The following is a 14,808-nucleotide window of genomic DNA, read 5'->3' on the forward strand; positions in this document are numbered from 1 at the left end:
AAATTGATTAAAAAGCCTATTTTCCCTCTTTCACTTCATTCAAGGTTGACTCAGCCTTCCATTCTTCCGAGGTCAGTAAAATGAAGACCCAATTATTGGGGGCAATATGCTGACTCTCTAAACCGCTTAGAGAGGACTGTAAAGCACTATAAAGCGGTATGGGTCATTTCATAAGTGCTATTGATATTCCCAAATTCCAATCTTATTCAAAGTGTAGGCAATATTATATTTTGCAAAATTTTATATTTTACGAAATGGACACCAAAGGGATGGTGGAACATTATAAATCTCTAAATAATATCTCAACGAAAAATCACTGCAGCATCTATCTCATCTATCAATCAAAAGCTCTCTGAATAGAATTTGAGCACAAATCTAATCATGTCATTTTTGTTTTAAAATCTGAAAGAGTGTCCTGCAGGATTAGATGTGGAAATCATACTAAAGTATGGACTAATTTCATAAGCAGATCTAAATGACACCAGAACAGAAATTCTCATCTTATCTCCTGCAAAAGGAATAGAAGATATCTTTAAATAGCATTCAGCAAAAACAAGCCAATCTTACTTATTAGATTTTTATGCCACTTCAATCCAAAAGGACCGTAAGTGGCAATCAAACAATTCTGCAATAATATGAACAGCATAGCCAATGTAAAACTATTTTCTCGAATTGCATATTCTGGCAGTTCCAAATCTTGGCTATTTGAGATAAAATATGTACCTTTTTATTTTGTAATTCTTTCTCATTTTAAAAGGATAAATTTTTTTTAAAAAAACATAAATATACATTAATGATTAAAACAAAACTTACTATTACTTACAAGACAGAATGCAGAATATGGGACAGGATCCATATTAATGAGTTCACTGACTGAAATTAATTACTTAAATTATTCTAACTAAAGCCCTACTGATTTTAATGATCCTACTGTGTATAATCAAATTCAGATCCATTCAAGATTAGTGCAATGGATTTAAGAGTTTTTAGAACATCCAGTGTAATTCCTATCATTCCTCATTTATTTGCATCCACTCAAAAATCCATGAAGCAGGGGAATTGGAATTGTCAGTGTAATACATATATAAAAACACTTCTCAAGAAAAAAAATTATCTTGGTATATTCTACCAAATGTCAGATTAGTTTTTCTTTAATCTTCTTGGTGTTATTTATGAGAATCTGAAAAATATAACATCACATTACTGTTTTCTTTCACATTAAATACCAAGATGTTCCTTGTGCTTTAACTCCTTTCCCATAAAGGGTCACATCCCACCACCAATTTTTATGAACGAAGCTAAGAAAATGTGTGCTCGCAACCAAAACAAGAAGTTTCTTCTTTTGGTATCAATGAAATGAAAGTAGTTCTCCATGATGGGGGTATTCCCCCTCCTAATTGTATCTGATTAAATAATTCCTTAAGTGGACCTACTATCTCATTCTGTAAATTTTTATAATAAATTGCTGTAAGTCCATCCGTACCGGGGTTTTTCCCCATTTTTAATTGTTTTATTGTCAAAATAATTTCTTCAGAAGTTATAGGCCGATTCAATTCTTCCCTTTGTTCTAAGGTTAAACCTTTAGCCTTGTACTCTTTCAAATATTTATCAATATTTTATTTATTTATTTTATTTATTTTATTTTGTCACAACAATATATGTAGGTATCATACAAAAAGATTATATAGTAAATAAACACATATACGGGTAAATATAAGGAGGTATAAGCCTATATATAGGAAGAAGAAAAGAAAAACAATAGGACAGGAACGGTAGGCACGTTTGTGCGCTTATGCACGCCCCTTATGGTCCTCTTAGGAATGGGGTGAGGTCAATAGAAAGTTTTTGGATAAAACTTTTAGGATTATGGGAAGAGACCACAGAGTCAGGTAAAGTATTCCAAGCACTGATGATTCTGTTACAGAAGTCATATTTTCTGCAATCTAGATTAAAGCGGTTGACATTAAGTTTAAATCTATTAGTTGCTCTAGTATTATTGCAATTAAAGCTGAAGTAGTCTTTAACAGGAAGGACATTACAATAGATGATTCTGTGAGGCGACGGAGTTCCAAGTTTTCTAAGCCTAGAATTTCAAGTCTGGTGGGATAGGGTATTTTATTGTTTTCAGAGGAATGGAGAACTCTTTTTGTAAAATATTTCTGGACACGTTCAATTGTATTGATGTCAGAGATGTGGTGAGGGTTCCAAACTGGCGAGCTGTATTCTAGAATTGGTCTAGCAAATGTTTTATATGCTCTGGTTAGTAGTGTGGATGGATATTGAACAATATCCATGTTCAAGATTGTATCTTTAGCATATAAATTTGTATAATATTGTAAAAGAGCTTTTTTAATTTTATCCTGTTTATATTTCTCTTTACCTTTATATTCTATTTTTTCTATAATACGTGCTTTTTGTTTTTTCCTTAAGATATATGCTAACCACCTACCAGATCTATTTGCATTACAAAAAGTATTATATTTACCACTGGCTTATTTCATTCACTCAGTATCTTTATTTATAGCACAGCAATAAATGTAGATAGTAATCTGTAACTGTAGAAAATATCACAAATCCTATACTTTCCTTTCAATCCAACATCTGTTTTTCAGCACGATTATCCATTTAAAACTCAATTTACTCAATCTCTGCAGAATAGGAGAGGTGCAAAGAAGTAAGAGAAAATGTAATCGGTATCCATAGCAAACTCTCAAACCATATATTCTATTAATACAGGGTATTATGAGAGTTATGGGAGGGTTGCAGTCATATGGCTTTTATGTTAAAGATTTTCAATGTTAGCTGCCTCAAGTCATCCATGTGTGAGTTGGGTGGCTATATAAATTTGTTTAATAAAGAATATGATAGTTACTATGAAAAAAGAATATGACAATATGGAACTGATACTTCTAGTGACAAATTAAAGAGTTTCATAACCGCTACCAGTAGCTAACCTCATTTCAAACTGAAAGCAATGGGAAGTGGTAGCAGTAAATTTAATCAGGATCAATGCATACATGAATAATGTAAGGGGCAGCCTATCACAAGCATTATACATTTTATTGCTGAGAGAAATTGTGTAAAATCTATGGTATGGAGATTAAAATTGCTGCTAATCCCAATTATTAAGTGCACATCAAAATAAAATTAGAGGTAGACCATGCTTACCAACTGCCCCATTCTGTGAGCATTCAAAGTTATGAAGTAAAAATAACTTATAACAAATGTGCACATTTGCACCTTTCTTTTTTTCCTTAGTCACATGGTTACCATTACAATCAGGACGTGTTGCCCTGGGCCTGACCTGTTGCTTCTAAAGCACAGCTGATCTTTGGAGAGAGAAGCAATGAGAAAAGCAGGCAAAGCTCGGAAGATCGCTTCACACGCAAGCGCTACATTAAGGCTGAAAAACAGCTTCTAAAGCACAGCTGAGAAGGGAGCAGTGATGAGAAAAGCAGGCAAAGCACGGAGATGCTTCACTCTCTAGTGCCCTGTTAGGGCTGAAAAAAAGCTAAAGCACAGCTGAAAGTCACGGAGCAGGCAAAGCACAGAGATCGCTCCACTCGCTAGCGCTCGTTAGGGCTGAAAAAAGGCTTCAAGAAAGCTACATTTGGAGTATAAGATGCACCTAAATTTTCAGCCTCTTTTAGGGGGGGAAAAGTGCATCTTATATTCCGGAAAATAACAGTATTTTTTTAAAATGTAGTTTTGTTGTAGAATATAACATGTATGATAATGAGATTATTAGATGAAACAGAGAATAGATCATGTATTCCTATATTGTTCCTACTGCGAAACTTTTGTTTCACCCACATTAAGTTTATTTTGATGAGCATGCCAGCAAGAGTATTTTACTTACCGTATATACTCGAATATAAGCCGATCCGAGTATAAGCCGAGGTCCCCAATTTTACCCCAAAAAACTGGGGTAAACTGGGGACTCGAGTATAAGCCGAGGGTGGGAAATGAGGCACCTACCGGTCAGCGAAACCCTCCCTCCCTCGGCCGAGAAGGCTGGCGGCTCCCCCGCCCCGCCCTCTCACTGCACCGGCAGGGCTTCCCCGCGCTAAAGCAAAAGCCCGCCAAGTTCGCGCCGGCCGGTATAATGTGAAAAAAAGAAAAAAAAACAAAACTCGAGTATAAGCCGTATATACTCGAGTATAAGCCGAGGGGACGTTTTTCAGCACAAAAAACGTGCTGAAAAACTCGGCTTATACTCGAGTATATACGGTACTTTTTTTTTTATCAGATCAGTACCAAGCTATTTCTCACAACGCAACCAGATTTTCTGCAGTTGTTATTTTGAGCCAAAGGGTAAAGTGATTTTTAAGAAGTCTCTCTATTTACATATGTATGTGTACATAATCCTGGACAGTTTTACGTTTGTGTTTTTGCATTCTAATTTGTCTATGATCATAATACTAAACTTACCAAGACTGTATCAAGTTTCTAAGATTGTTTCAGAGAATCTCCAATACCTTAAGAGAATGATCACCATTTTGTGTGTATAATTCTTGTATTCCCTTTTGTTTGGATTATGCTAAAAGACTTGACATATGAATACCCAATTGGTATCATTTTGCTGTGAAATGTTCTTTCATACAGTGAAGGTTTGTATTGGGGTAATGAGATGAAAGGTGACAAAATTGGCATCTTCCATCCTCCATGCCTTCTTTTCTTCTTTAATATTCTTTGAAAGATTTTGAGACTTTTATTAATTTTTATCACACCAAATTACACCATGTAACTACACTTTGGGAATATGGTAATATTTTAGCATATTGAGTACATATTTCCCAAACACCCATCAGAATATTAACATGTACTCCTGTTTCTGTATTCCTTCTACAATAATGTATACAATCATAAAGTAGCCTAGTGCATTAATTGATGTCAAGAAGCTATTATAGCTTAATTGTAATGATTACACCAGTACCTGTATTGATAGTAAAATGACACAGCTAAAAGAAAAAAGACTAGACACATTGGTGCTCTTTATAATTGCTAACAGATTTTCCTTGTGGATGTACATATTGGGAAAAATACATATCTTGTGTTCCTTTTATAAAGAGGTAGAGTTTATTTATAGTCTAAGACTATTGTATTAAAAATTTCAAATACCAAGAAAAACATAAATAAAATTCTGCACTCTAACAGAACTTTCAGTATTGTCAAGAAAGTGCTTGGATCTCCAAGTATTGGAAAGATTAGAACAGAATAACAGAGTTGGAAGGAACCCTGTAGTTCATCTAGTCCAACCCCCCGCCCAAGCTGGAGACCCTACACCATTTCTGAAATGGCAGTCCAGTCTCCTCTCAAAAGCCTTCAGTGATGAAACTCCCACAACCTCTGAAAGCAAGCTGTTCCACCAGCTGATTGTTCTCACTTTCAGAAAATTTATTCTTATTTCATGGTTGAATCTTTTCTTGATCAGTTTTCATCCATTATTCCTTGTCTGGCCTTCAGGTGTTTTGGGAAATAGGCTGACCCCCTTCTCTCTGTGGTAGCTCCTCAAATATTGGAACACTGCTATCATGTCTCACCCTGGTCCTTCTCTTCAGTAGAGTAGCCATGCCCAGTTCCTGCAACCGTTCTTCATATATTTTAGTCTCCAGTCCCCTTATCATCCTTGTTGCTCTTCTCTGCACTCTTTCTAGAGCCTCAACATCTTTTTTATAGTGTGGTGATCAAAATTGGAGGCAGTATTCCAGGTATTCTTACTAAGGCTTTATAGAGTGGTATTAGTACCTCACGTGATCTTGATTGAATCCCTCTGTTAATGCAATTTAAGATTGCATTGGCTTTTTTGGCTGCCGCTGCATCGATAGAAAATTTCTTACTGAGCAGGTTAAAACCTTTAAGTATAAAGCATAAAATTATATAAAGCATAAAAAAGCTTATAGTAAAATATCTTGGCCTTGTGTTATTATGTTACGGATACTTTTTCTCTTCTACCTGTTAGATTTCTTCTGGCAATACCCATTCTCAGCCTTGGCTTGCATCTTACAGCCAGCCAAATTTAAGCAGAGGATTTGGTGCAAGACATTCAGACTGAAAGAGCCAGCTTTTTATTTTTATAAAGAGGTGCAGATAGTAACCATGAAATCCGCCCACTCCACCACTGACTTGTTAAAAAGCTAATTGATTTAATTATAAAGCAGAGAGGTGACTAAATTGAGTTTGAAGCCCATTTTGAATGTCAAATGCAGTCAATATCTTAGTATAAGAATGGCGGGATATAATTTTAATTATTTATGTAAGATGAAGGATGAAATACTTTGAGTGAAGGTTATCGTAAATTTTGGAGACATTTACCTTTACCACACTGTTAAGTATTCTAATTGATTAACAGACTTCACCAGACAGCCTTAGAGATGAAAATATTGATTGTAAATTATTAGATTCATTAGATTTTAATAAACTCTTCACAACTTTTGATAAGTTTGGTCTAGTGGTTAAGGCACTAGACTCAAACATGAGACTGTGAGTTCAGGTTCTGCCTTAGCCATGAATGCTAGCTAATAGTGAATGGTTAATAATATAAAGCATAAAAAAACTTGTAGTTCAATTAAAATATCTTGGCCTTGTTATTATGTTATAGATTTGCATTATATGGAAGGGAAGTTATTTTTTGTTGCAATTTTTACAACAAAATTTTGAATTTTTTGCCTGCACGGAAGCTTCATCTGAAATTTTCATAGTTGAGATCTTAAGTTGAAGCGCCTGTTTTCTTATCAGTTCCATTTTGACTACTGTGTCTACAGCTGCATATTTTGTTTGCCCTCTTTCTTACTCTGTCATATTTAAAAATGTAAGTAGTTATAGAATGTAGATTTTTCTGGCCATTATTTGTTGATGCAATGTTATCTGGGTAATGCTATTTCAAGATTTTCCTAATTCTTCAAAAAAGTAAACACTGTATAAGCATTTATTGTGTAATCTGCAAGGTTTCTGGTACTAGCATTCTGTGAAAGAATGTAGCTTATGATCTCCAAGGTCCCCTTTTACAAATGTTCTATAGATAGCAGTAGTTTATTATTCATATTCAGGCAACAAACCAATTTTTCCTTCTGTGGAAGAGGACCCTGACATTGATACAATTATATACTGCAAGTAGTGTCCAGTAAGGCATATGGGAAATGATTTTTGGAAGTCAGCATGGAAACTTTGGAAAAGATACAGGGCGCCTGTATCGGTTTTCTCAAAAATGATTCCAACCATTTCCCAAATAATAAGTCCTATTTCTTTATCGGATGATACCCCATTATATCCCTTCTATTCCTCTGATATACAAGGATTAGGAATTACTTTTCTCCAACTCTAGTCTGCTGGAGTCCATGTTTCCTGCCATAGACAAAAAAGAGAAAGGATCTTTCTAATAACAGTGTAGCGATACCTAAAAGTAAGATGATAAGGACAATTACAGTTTCTAATCAGTGCTTCACATCCAGTAATGGATCCAATCAGATTAAGGGCATCATCTTCCAAGGACTGTAGTACATTTAGAAGCATATGTCAGGGTTCCAAGTAATAAATCCATAGCAAGCAAGACATGTAGATTCCTCAAAGAATACTTTGATTTGGAATTACCATATTGGCACATACACACTGAAAACTGACTCTAAGGTCTCCCACAGTTTTCACCTAATTAAAAGTTTCCCCACTTTCTCAAAACAATCAGTCACATGATCCAATCATAGAACGGGCTGGCAGCCATTTGGCATCACTCTGCCTTCTTCTAACCAGGTGTGAGAATGTCCTTGGTTCCCAAAAGAAAATATGTTGCTTTGGCTAGATGTCCCCCTCTATCTCAATTCCTCCCTCCCTGTCCCTCAGTTTCAGGGTGGCAACACTGAAGCGGTCAAAAATGGCTTCAGTCAGGTCAGCTTCAAGGTTGACAGCATATACATCGGTGGCTGTACCAACATTACTGCTCTTACTGAAAGCTACTGAAGATGGCTGGTTATATTAGCATCTCTATCATCTAGTATCAAAATAATAGAGAACCTACTTCAATTTGACAAATAGGGATAGAAGATAGATACCACAGGCATCTATCTATCTATATAAGAAGGTTGCTGTCACTTCCCATAAAAAAGTGGCCAAAGCAAAATCATTATGTATAAATGCAAGAATCACAATTCTGTTAATTGGCATAACTTTCTGGGCATGTAATTAATTCATATAAACAATATTATAAATTGACGTTATTCTAACATGACCGAAGGAAAGAGGATTTTTCCAAGTGCTGAGTGATTTTAGGATTGAAAGTAACTGCTACAAAAATGGTTTACAGGTTAGTCCACCTTCTAAGGACAGTATATATGTGTGTATAATGATAAAGGCTTTGGCCACATTTTTGGCATATTTAATGAGCATCCCTTAATGGATTTTAAGACCAGAGTCAGGAACATGAAATAGATATTCAAAGTGAAATAAGCAATATTTCTAGATCCTATTGACTGTAAAATGTAAAAGTTGCAACCTTCCGAAAGAATTCATTGTATGTATTTGTTTCTCCTCATGAACAATGAAATAGTGAAGTTCTTGGCTTGCAGATTTCTGCCTACTCTGAAAATATGGTTTCTTTTGATCAGATAATCTCTAATGTCCCAAATAATTAGAACTGCTGTGTTTGCATGTAAGAAAACAATCTGCTAGTCTATGATGAGTGGGAAAGTGAAGATAGATAAATACGTTGGTAAAGTGGTAGTGATTGTGTATTCATGTTTGAAAGAAAATTAACAAAACGTTATATAAAATTTTTAGTATAGTATATATTAGAATTTGCAAAGGTATAGTTTTAAATTGGACATAGTGTCAGGCCTGGAAGCCATCTTTTGCAGTGGATCTTCAGGCCTGCCATATTTAGTGCTGTGGGAAACTGGATGGGGGGTTGTATGGAGTAGGGAAGACAGATAGTCATAATAGTCATAATAATCCTTTCTTGGAGACTCAAGGACATCTTGCTTTGCACCTGGGGTGGTGTGACTGGGAGGCATCTCCAGTTGGGATGGTGCATTGATTGGGTCATGTGATGAACATGTGGGTACAGGGGAAGGGACTTGGATTTTCTTTTGGGTAGGGAAAACCTGGAAGCTTTCAAATTCAGGTTTTCCCAGATGCGCCAGTATGACATCTCTAATAAAATGGAACTTTGAGGAATTTCTAGCTTCGGCGTCTTCTTTCGTTGAGGGTGTTACTTGGAACCCTGACACATAGGCTTATTGATAGGATTATTATGCTTTGGTTTTTTTTAAAAGTTACTCATAGTCATATTAATCTTAAACAACTACTTTATATTATATAGCAAGGGTGTCAAACTCAAGGTCTGGGGGTCAGATCCCTCCCATTGGGCCACCCTGGAAACAGTGAAGGACCAGCCTGTGGTGCCTCTGTCAGTGAAAACGGAGCTTGGGAGGGCCACGGGCAGCCTTCTCAAGCTCCACTTTCACTGCAGATGGTTGCAGGAAGCCATTGCAACAGAAAACAGAGCTCGGGAGCCTGTTTTCACTGGCAGAGTGCTCTGGCCGCCATAGGCGCCCCCGACATGAGTGACATCAAGCTGGCACGCCTGGCCACACCCACCCCAGCCCCCCAAGGTCAAACACAATCCTGATGCAGCCCTCAATAAAATTGAGTTTGACACCCATGCTATATAGCAAATTCTTCTTTTGATAATTCTTTTTAGGGGAAATAACATGCTTTGAGTTATTACATGCATTTTTTACCAAATCAATTGATTTTTTTAACATTTCGGTTTCTATCACTTAGAGCCAGAGTAATTTGTTCTATGAATATCATACTTCATTACAATAAATTCACTGAAGTTTAGTTGTCTTAGAGCTTTTTAAATGTCATATAAAAAGATTTATTCATGTAAAATACCATGGCAATAGACCAAATTGAAGGGTTGGTCTTGTTTTGATTTTTTCTAAGATAAATTCATATATTCAGAATTGAGTGTTTTTAAAAGATGCAGATTAAAAGGGGTCAGAAAAAATTGCCATATTTTTCAAGCTTGGGAAGAAATTTACAATATTTTTGAAATAGCATGTGACTGATTTTTTTTTTTAAAGTCCACATGCTACAGCATGTGTGAACCATACTTTTAACCCTAAGATTGGTTAAGAGGAATTTTGACTGGAATCAAATTATATCACAAGCTTTATTGGATTTTTTATTTCCTTATTAGTATGATTAAAGCATGTTCATATCTTGCAGTAAATATTTGCTGTATATATTGTTTCTAATTCTTTTTTTAGTTGATTTTAGTAAGGAATTTCCTGGCACCACTTTCAAGGAAGCTTTTCTTTGTTGGAGCAAAGAATCACCTTCTGAACTTGATGAAACTGCCTCTTCATAACTGACTTACATTGAAAAGTTGATTACAGTGAGTTTAATTTAGAAAACAGTTATATGCTTAGGAAGGTTGGACACAGGATTCTCTTCTCTATAAAGTATGTTGCAATCATTTTTAGATCTCATAGATAAGATTGAAAGGAGATCATTTCAGAAATTGAAATGGCAACTCTGTAAAGAGGCTGTAACTCTGTTTGCTTTTATTTTCTCATCGTCATTCCTTTGGTATATTTTAAACATTAATACTCTCCCAGCAAAGCTTGTCTTTAAAATGTGCACTTCTAATGTGCATCTGTTAGGCTAAATACATATATATGGAATCCTAAGAGTGGATGGATCTAAATAATTCATGTGTTTAATGATTAATTTTGAAATGGTCATGCTAAATTTTGTCACCACCCATAAGACACATAGTAAAAGCAAATGTCTTTTCTCCTAATGTTTTCAGAAAGTGATATTTCAACAGAAGTTTTCCCACATTAGAAGAGAGTAGTCTTAGCTTCCTGGCTTGTTTCTTCCACTTGTTTTGATGGGGTCTAATTTTTCAAATATAGATGCAAGAGCCTCCGTTCAGTTTGTTGGTCTCTGATGCTGGAGGCATGACATAAATAAGAGTGCTTGTAATTATCTAAGTGATTTCTGTCTCATTGTAGAAAGGGTAAATGATAGACATGGTCTCTTACAAGAACACAAGAGATGCCCTTTGTCTTCCTTGTCCAAACCATGACGCTTGAGAAGTCAAGAGAATATATCAAGTCATGGATACTTGCATCTCAAGCAAGCTCAGGTCTTGTCTTATCAGAGCACTCTGTTTCTCTGCTGTCCTCACAAATGGGGTACACTTTTGACTGATAAAACACTGCTGCCATTGTCCAAACCTAACATAACCAGACTTTTAGCAGCCTTAAATATTTTATGTCAAGCTGTCAAAAATAGTAATCTCTATGGAATTAAAATACCCTGAAACGCAATACTAGTCAATCCACAAATAATGGAGTTGGGTGTCTGATATCTGTTTGGATATCAGATATTCTTTAAGATTAAAAAAGTGTAAATGGATTTCTTCAAGATCGTCAGAGGGAATACCCCTTTACCCCCGTATTCTTTTATGGATGCTTCTGTAGCATGTCCTAGTTTCAGAGCTATTAACATGTTGTGGTTGACCCACTGAGTAGAACAGATGCAGCAAGTTCTTCCTATACAGAGCCTATAAAGCATCTGCTTTAGGAAAGCTCTACTCACATCTGTGTTTATGAGAACTTGATTTTTTAGTCAAATCAGTGCCTACGGTTAATCCCAGAGCATTTGGTTGACAGGCAGGAAATCAATAACTTAGCAAAATATGGCACTTCTGCAGCTTATTCTGTGGATATTAGTCTCAGTAGTATTCACTTATTAATTTGAGCCATGGCCTATAAAGTCACTGTACATAGAAGTAATTCCTAAAATTGGAATATAGATTTCAAATCCAAGCCATTTAAAAGTACTTAGGAAAGTTTTAATTGAGTACAAGAATAAGGCCAAAATGGAGGAGTATAAAGATCTCGGGGTGTTACATTGTTTTCCTCTGTACTTGTTCTGTAGCAGATCTCATAATTTCAAGGTGGGTCTAGACCTCATTGTAAACATAGCAGCTTTAGAATATGTCAAGGATCATTGTGTTAGTTTGTTTACTATAAAAAGCAATAGTAACTATGCTAAAATGATTGCACTTCTTTACTAGCTTTTGATGTAATTTAATAGCAGACATGTGGGTTCTAAATACCACTTTAAGATGATTATAATAGACTGTTTTCAAACTCATAATTTTATTTTTTTCCCAAATCCAGAAACATTCCATAGTGCTAAAGGATATAGATTTTTTTTCCAGTACAGGAACTATATAATTAGTACTATCTACAATATTTCAGGTTAATTCACTACTCCTTATTATGTGGAAAAAGAAAGATTTGAAGAAAATTAATTGGTTTATTGCCCGAAGTTCCAGATTATAATAAATTTTATAGCATCCCTGAACTTGTGGAAAACTTACCTCTGTGTGCCAGTTAATCCAAGTTACGTCCGCTAGCCCTCAGTACATTTGGGATATATATCCCTTGTATGCTAATACTAGAATATGAGAGTCTGCCAGAAACAACTTCTTGTTTCTATTTGTTCTTGCCTTTCAGAGCAAGTAGAGCAATTTGCATCATAAAATTGTAACCCACTAAAACAAAAATGTAGGTGAAATATGAAATAAATACTCATGCTCTTAATTTGATCACTATCTGAAAGATTTTAGTTTCTAATATCTATCTAAAAGTTATGAGGGAATAGTCTACTCTGATTTCCTTGAGATTTTATTCCAAACCACTGTGCTGCCATTGAAAAGCAGGAATGGTGCTCCAGAGAGGAGCTGCTTCCTAGACAGAAAAGGCTCTCTTCTTAGGCCTGCTGAATCTTAAGTCGGTACTGGATGGGATTCAGAGCATGCCTCTCCTGCTGGATCTAACAGGATGGATATATAAAACCGAGACAAGCTTGCAAGTAACCCATATCAAGCAGTAGTGGGTTTCAGATCCCATCACTGCAGGTTTGCTCGTGGGTGAACACACGTGTTGCATCTGTGCATGTGCAGAAGTGGGTGGGGGAGCCTCCCGCCGTCGCTACCGGTTTGCCCAATCTGGGGAGAACCGGTAGCAACCCACCACTGATACCAAGTCATGAAGGGTTTTATAGGTACCCACACATTTTTTAAATTGAATCTGAAAGCACACTGGCAACCGATGCATCTTGTGGAGCAGAAGTATTACATGGACTAAATAAAAAAACCCATAGTTTTCCTCATTACTGCCTTTTGTACCAGCTGAATCTTCTGATTGGTCTTTAAGGGCAGCCCCATATAGAATGCACTGTAATAATCCATTTTGGAGGTGACCAAGACATGAATGATCCACAGCCTTTCTGCTTGTGGTCGTTTAGAAACAGGTGCAGTTGATAACTATGAGAAAGTGATACAAAGGGCCTCCTACCTGTGGCTGCCATCCGCTCTTTGAAATTGTGCTTAGGTTCCATCTGGGGTAGTACACTCTCATTCAGAACAAAAGCTAGAATGTCCCTACAGCAACTTGTTCTTGAAGCTTGTTTTCCATTAAGACCACCATAGCCTCCAGATACTAAACCAGGGTGCAGTTTGGTGACAGTAGCCAGATTAGGGATATGATATTGATTCTCACCTAAAGAAAATTTGTAACTATAAACTGGACAATTGGACAACAAGCCCCTCTCACAATAAGAGAGGATAGAATGTTAGGTAAGAATGCTTTACCTCCCTTATCAACATGGTACAGCACAGACATGTATCCATGCTCAGATTCTCTTCAGTTTTTCTCCATCAAGTGTTTTTCTGGTGCTTTTTCCTAAACATCTCTGTGAACATGGCACAAAATTGGACTGGGTGCTTAGGCCACTCATGTCCAATATTCGGTTTGTCTCCTGTTGCCTGTGGCACACTGATAGCTCTTAATACTAGTAGCTCAGCTTTCAAATATGGCCTTTTTTTAGCTGACATTTCCAGACTGGTTGAATACTGTGCCATCTCTTTTTATATTCAACAACAGGTTTAGAAGGGCTTTTTTTACTCTTAAAGATCAGGTTAGGTTAGGTTATTTTTATACAGAAGCAAAGTCTTAGCAGATTTTTGCTGCTTGCAAAAGGCTTTCCTTACTGCAGCGCAATGCAACAATTCATTTCCCTTTTAAAGCATAAAACTTGTTGACATTAAAACATAAATGTAGATTTTATAATTAGATGTCTCTTCTATACTTTCCCCAAAAATTTAGTTCATCTCACAAATTTATATCAAAGACCAGCAAGTTAAGACTTTACCACAATGCTGCACTGAAAGCTGCCATTTAAAGTATTTGTGTGTGACATTGTGATGTCTACGCAAAGTTCACTTCTTTTGCGTCATGACGCGTATACCTCCTGTAGACACCTATCAATAATTGTTGTAATAAACTTTTTCTAGTTATCATAAAAAAATGTAGACAGTAGATGATTAGCAATATTTTGAGTGTTTTAAGTAAAGCTCAGAAGAAATTTGCTGTACCACGTTCATATAAAATAAAAGGGAGGGCTGAGGTCTCATGTTTTTAAAACTACCAAGGCATAAACATAATTAAATATATGCTTACCACAAGATGTATCAATATATTTAAATTAACAGACTTGAGACAAATCATCACTTAATTTGTTTGTGCTATATAGTGCCTTTGAGCCATTCTTGACTCCTAGCAACTGCTTGGGCAACCCCTTGTAGCTTTCTTGGCAAGAGATTTGGAAGTGGTTTGCCATTGTCTTCTTTCTAGGGCTAAGAGAGGGACTGGCCCAACATCAGTTTCTACCTAAGTAGGACTCAAACAACTCCTAATTGTTGCCAAGAAAAGTGCAGAGACTTCTCCAGGC

The 14,808-nt window shown here is 36.1% G+C and overlaps 1 protein-coding gene across 4 annotated transcripts in view; it reads left to right on the forward strand.

The window, feature by feature from the left end:
* NCK2 (NCK adaptor protein 2) overlaps positions 1–14,808 on the forward strand; it is a 73,453-nt gene that overhangs the window by 22,018 nt on the left and 36,627 nt on the right. Inside the window, exon 1 of one of the 4 annotated variants that reach the window (XM_058186615.1) lies at positions 10,277–10,393. The exons of the other annotated variants lie outside the window; for them this stretch is intronic. The gene's annotated coding sequence lies outside the window, so the exon portion shown is untranslated. Of the gene's footprint in view, positions 1–10,276; positions 10,394–14,808 lie in introns of those variants that run through there. 4 annotated transcript variants of the gene reach the window in all.

The sequence above is a fragment of the Ahaetulla prasina genome, chromosome 5 (genome assembly GCF_028640845.1).
Source record: "Ahaetulla prasina isolate Xishuangbanna chromosome 5, ASM2864084v1, whole genome shotgun sequence".
Lineage (NCBI taxonomy): Eukaryota > Metazoa > Chordata > Lepidosauria > Squamata > Colubridae > Ahaetulla > Ahaetulla prasina.